The sequence below is a fragment of the Helianthus annuus genome, chromosome 11 (genome assembly GCF_002127325.2).
Source record: "Helianthus annuus cultivar XRQ/B chromosome 11, HanXRQr2.0-SUNRISE, whole genome shotgun sequence".
Taxonomy (NCBI): domain Eukaryota; kingdom Viridiplantae; phylum Streptophyta; class Magnoliopsida; order Asterales; family Asteraceae; genus Helianthus; species Helianthus annuus.
Genome location: NC_035443.2, coordinates 156693581 through 156699422, shown reverse-complemented (window position 1 = coordinate 156699422; position 5842 = coordinate 156693581). Strand labels below are relative to the sequence as shown.

Sequence of the window (5842 nt, the reverse complement as noted above, 5' to 3'; positions counted from 1 at the left end):
TTTAACCCCTCTCATACGAATTTGATCATAACTTTCTCGTTTTAAAACGGAACTTCGCGAGATTTACGTAGTATATTCTAGTGAGCGTATTTTACTGTTACAAAGCCTCGGGTTCGTCAAAGGGTCACTCAGAGGTAACAATTAAACATGTTGACACAATTAACCCCTGCAGCTCGTAATCTCTCACTTTCTTCCGCGTTTCGCTCCGTACGATCCAAGATTTATTCGTTTGAAGGTACGAGCATCATTTAGGGTTACTATATAGTATATTTACCCTTTCTTGACATTTATAACCCTCGAATTTACATACTTTCAAGGTTTATCAACTTTAGTCCTTTATTTAATATTTAATGCCATGTGTATCTCATGACACGTGTTATCACATTATTGGACACAAAATTTCGAGGTGTTACACCTTTATACCATACCAAATAACATATTACATCATAAAGTGACAAATATAACCAAACCATCAACCACTAGATATAACTACCCAAAAAATGTATATTGCCCTACTTCATCATTCAAAATCATAATTTTTCTTTTTTTTACCAAAAACAGGTTATATCATGTTCATACATATAGATGCACATCATGTTCATTTTATATATTGCTAATGTGGAAAAGTAGTGTATTACGAATGGTTGTGTAAATGAAAGTGAAATGGTCTAATACTGGTAATGTATTACGGAATTTGTCAAATAAATAATACATATGCACATGTGCATTAATAATTGTCACTCGAAAAAAAAAATTTGGTAACGAAAAACAGCAATTTTTATTTAAAAAATAATAAAAAAAAATCGTGTGTTTTTTTAAGGTATTTTTTTGTGTTCACATTGGTTCTCATGGTTCTCGCAATAAGAGTGGTTCTCAAATGAACCTTACCCTACATATATATACACATATATATACACATACGGTGGGAGTTGGCTACAATGTTTATTTTTCCTATAAAGCGTAAAAAGTCACAAAATACCATAATGTCAACCATAAAACACTCTCAAAACTCACAAATAACAAAGTGAAGATTACTAAAACGTCATATTTGTGGGTTTTGTGTTGTGTTTTGGCTGATAAAGCTTTGATTATCGAATGACTAACATTAGTGTGTTTTATGTTGATTATCATGTTGTGTTGTGTTTTATATTCATAGTTCTACAGTTCTACGATGGTGTATTTGAAGTTTTTATGGACTGCAAGGGTTTGGATATTGTGTTTTAGTGATCTTCACTCTGTTATTGTGGGTTTTGAGTGTGTTTTATGGCTGAAATTGTGGTGTTTTATGGCTTTGTACACTTTGTAGGAAAAATGGACTTTGTAGCGGAACCCACCCTATATATATACATACATACTAGTCATTTACCCGCGCGATGCAGCGGGAAACATATCAATTAGGTTGGTGAGTTTAGGGCTATGTACGGGGAGGTTCAGTTTTGAGTCATAACCAAAACCAAATTCGCGATGCAACGGAAAACACAACACTTGTTAGAGTGCGGTTCTGGCAATATTTAGAGTTTGGTCTTTCGTGATCATAATATCAGCATGCTTGACTTGCAAGTAATTATCAGTGTGTTATAAATATAGGAACAATATTGTTAGAATAGATGGCTTACCTAAGAGTGTAACCATGTCTTGCACATCTAAACCTTTAGATTCAAAGTATGCCAAAGATTATTCCCACGAAATGGAAGGCAAGCGAAAGTCGATCCATGCTGCGTTCGATGAAAGTCCGTCTCTTCTTCCTAAGAAAACCAGGTACGACTGTCCACCAGACTGTTTACATTTCACATAAAGTTGACTTGAATGTTACTCAAACATACTTTTCAAATAGGGAGGGGGTTGATGTTTAAAAACTGTTTGGAGTAATAAACCCTTTAATGTAAGTGATGTAATTTTATAACAAATATTTTAATACTGCTGACCGCACAGCTTGATTGTCTTGTTTAGTTATATAAGTTATAAACAACTGATTCATTTGTACGCTGCGGATTCATTTGCAAAAAAAAATTATAAGTGTTTCGAGCCAAGCAACCCGACCCGTTTTAATCGATACCCAACCAGCCCGGCCCAGCCCACTAATTAAATCACATACCGGAAAGAATTCTGTTTTATAAGCCGCCCAGAAAAATATAACCGTCATCATCGCTAAGTATCTACCGAGAACGACACCGGTTTAAATAGTATACTCATACCAACTTCAAGATAGGCTTATTTACAAAACAATTTTTATGGTTTAGAAATTAACTCACTGGCATTAGGTTTAGAAATTAAACGGCTGAAAAATCTTTGTCATCCTATTTCTTTTTTTGTTGAAGTTTCATATAAACTCGTAATGATAATATTATACCTTCCTGTTCCAAGCTTCTCAACAGCTTTGACTAAAGCTTCCACTTCGAAAACAGAAAACGGACGACGAATCCTGCGTTGTGTCACCTCAGCTCCCTTTGGCTTCCTCATGGGGACCACCGCCAGCTCACCCACGTTACTATCCGGAACCGTCAATAACTCCCTTGAATCCAAACCACTTCTATCATCCACTGACATCTCATGATCACTTTCAGTTATATTCCTAGAAATCGTCATTGGCGAATCCGCCTGCTGCTGGAATGCTACTTCATTAGCTATCGTCTGAGGTGGCAAATACCTGATACAAGATCATCAATTTGTTAAAGTCAGTAACAATTATTTACAACGGTTTACCATTTAACTGGTTTTTGGCTTGCTGATCGGACCAGTACCCATGCGCGATTAACACCCGGTCTAGCAGTTCTTGAGGCACCGGCTCACCTCTCCTTTGCTGCGGTGATATTCTAGCCGTGTACACCAGTGTATCGCGCATGGGTACTGGTCCAATCAACAAGCCAAGAACTGCTAGACCGGGTGTTAATCGCGCATTGGCTGCATTCTCTATCCAACTACCTGTGACTATCTAAGAAAAATAATTTTACGGATTGTGCTAAATGTCTGAATTTCCCTTCAACGATGATATAAAAGAAAATTCTTACATGATAACTTTATCAGTATCCAAAAGTACATGTAAAAAACCAACCCGTGAACTCCAAGTCATTTGCCATTCACCTTTGATGAGCTGCTATTCACCCTTGGTAACAGTTTGATTCACCTGCAAGACGACAAATAGTTGAGAAGAGTTTTTGAATTAAAGGATTCCATGGTTCATAATTGTAAAGATCTGAAATAGCACTTGCATAGTTGCATCACTGAACTACCAGAAAAAATTAGCAGACAAATTAAGGTTGTCCATCAATGAAGATGTACTTTAGAAACGCTTACATCTGGGTATATACGATCGCCAACATACAATATTTCATCTCCATGTATGCCTAAAGAATTTTCAACCATCTGAGCTTCCATCGTCACAAGCTTCACCTGCTCGATCGTCTTTCGAACCGACATAATCTCCTTCAATACCTCACCAGCTCGATCCAAATTCACTTTTTTATAAGCTCGGCTCGATCAAAAAAAGAAGTCGCTTCATTATTCAAAGTTGGTCACTCCCAACAAACTGTATCTTGCATCATCCGATCCAATTAGCGGGATATACTCTGATCCTCGTAACATAACAATAGATTAAAATGTTAAGTCCAGATCACAAAAATAAATACATGTATTTTAAAGCAATAGAAAATATATTTGCCAATGCACAAATCATCCTAAAGGTTTAGATTGCTACATCCATATTGTTTTGTATTATACTCAATATCTAATCTTTTGTCCCAAAGTTATCAGGAAATGGATATAGGTCAATTACCTTAGTGAGATTATCAATCATGCAGCAAATGCTTGTTCACCACAACAAACTCACCACTACAGACGAAAATAACTGGTTAAAGTTTTATATTATTTTTTTATATCTTTTTATGCAACAGAAATTAGCTACCTTAAAACCCGACGGCTGTAGATGTTGGAAGTGTAGGGCTCAAAACACTCGTTATTTCCAAGAATTTGACTTGTTGAAGCAGTTGGCATTGGTGCTACAAGTAGTGAATTTCTTACACCATTTTTGGCTATCATTGAACGGATCACTTTCCAGAATGTAACTGAGAGCAGACCTCCTCAGAAATATTGTGCATAAATTCATGCTCAGTCTGGGCCTGAATTATATTCATATAAGTCCAGCTGGCTGATAGCTGCAAGATACACATAATAATTCATTTCAGAGTAAAAAAAAAAACTTCTTTACTGAAATAAAACCCTGAATTAAAGAACATATACCACATTTGTCATCTTCAATTCATAGCAGGCTCGTTCAAGGTGGAACTGAAGAGGTTGACTTGCCTAGGCTTCGAACAAACCACATGATTCATCTTCGTTAAGTCATGTTTTGCAACAAAATCATGACCTGTTCCAATAGAATCGTAAGAATTAAATCTGTTAACTTCAAAAGCTACAATAAAACCCTAGATCTTAGACAGGGAACAAATTTGATCAACTAAACAATCGATTAATTACCTTATACCAGATCTAAAAGTTTGACAGTATTAGGGTTTGTGAGCAGCAGATCTAAAAGCTCAGTTGCATGTTAAATCATCAAATTTTCAAAGGAAATAACCACGATATGTGGTGAACACATGTTAAATCATCAAATTTTCAAAGGAAATAACCACAATCAACAAAAAATCTTACCTTATACCAGATCTGAATGTTTGAACGCATTAGGGTTTGGGGGCCGTAGATCTAAAAGGGTCAGTGGCACCTCTTCTCCGTCGATCTGTGGTGAGCAGATGTTAAATCATCAAATTTTCAAAAGGAAATAACCACAATCTTCAACAAATCTTACCTTATACCAGATCTGAATGTTTGAACGCATTAGGGTTTGGGGGCCGTAGATCTAAAAGTGTCAGTTGCACCTCTTCTCCGTCGATCTGTGGTGAACACATGTTCATAGGAAATAACAACAGTCAAATCTTCAAAGGAAATAATCATAATCAACAGTAAATCTTACCTTACGGTTGTCGAGTGGTCGGAATGCCAACTTAACCAGACAACCACCATCAATAGCAGCCGAAGAAAGCAAAATCTCAAACAGATCTGGTGAAGATAGCTTCGTGTTTCTGAATCGCCGTAAGAGAGAGAGAGAGAGAGAAACGGAGGCGGATAAGAATGAGGAGATTTGTGAAACCCTAATTTGGGTCCGTGTTATTTTGTTTCAGTGACCAAAAGGGTATAATTGGGATAGTATGTCACACCCCCAAAATACCACCTAGGGAATGTCCCCTTTAGGCGTGTTACGTACCAACAATGAGCCACTAATCACATTGAACCCATACAAGTTTCTGATAAAGTTCTCAATCATTAATAAATACCATCAACAAGTTTAAATGAAAACCAACGTGCTCAGCGGAAGCAAATAAAAGAAAACATAGTTAACTGTTTCAAATTAAATGTATGTAATCAATAAACCCATCATTCGTATCCAATCAGCACGACCCATGACCACTCCAGCTACTTCAGACAGCAAGTTTCCAAATCCATACAATCTAACGACCTGCGAGCATTGTCACACCCCGATTTCCACGTGTCTCACCGGTGGGCCCGGTGGGGGATTACCGTGACGATGTTGGCAATAATATAGTCAAACCACACAATTATATAATGCACAGCGGAAGCTTAAGATAAATATATAAACTTCAACCTCTGGTTGTAATATCAAATGTATTACAGAAGTTGAATATATCCACAGCGGATCAAAAAGTAATAAATATTGTTCATTCAGATGCAGCATCGAGTTTGCGAGACTATGTACGATGCTTAGGACGCCTAAACCAGCCCATTTCGTATAGTACCTGCACTTAATCTTTTTGGGGAAAATACGTCAGTT

General features: G+C 36.8%; 1 long non-coding RNA gene across 1 annotated transcript; it reads right to left on the bottom strand.

Moving 5' to 3' along the window:
- Positions 1-2495: 2495 nt before the first annotated feature.
- Positions 2496-5110, bottom strand: LOC110887371. Its single transcript, XR_002563260.2, has 9 exons — positions 4967-5110; positions 4802-4886; positions 4648-4732; positions 4237-4363; positions 3902-4151; positions 3773-3828; positions 3295-3566; positions 3053-3124; positions 2496-2647 (listed from the first exon to the last, which is right to left on the bottom strand). It is a non-coding gene; the product is annotated as an uncharacterized LOC110887371 (long non-coding RNA).
- Between the last annotated feature and the right edge of the window lie 732 nt (positions 5111-5842).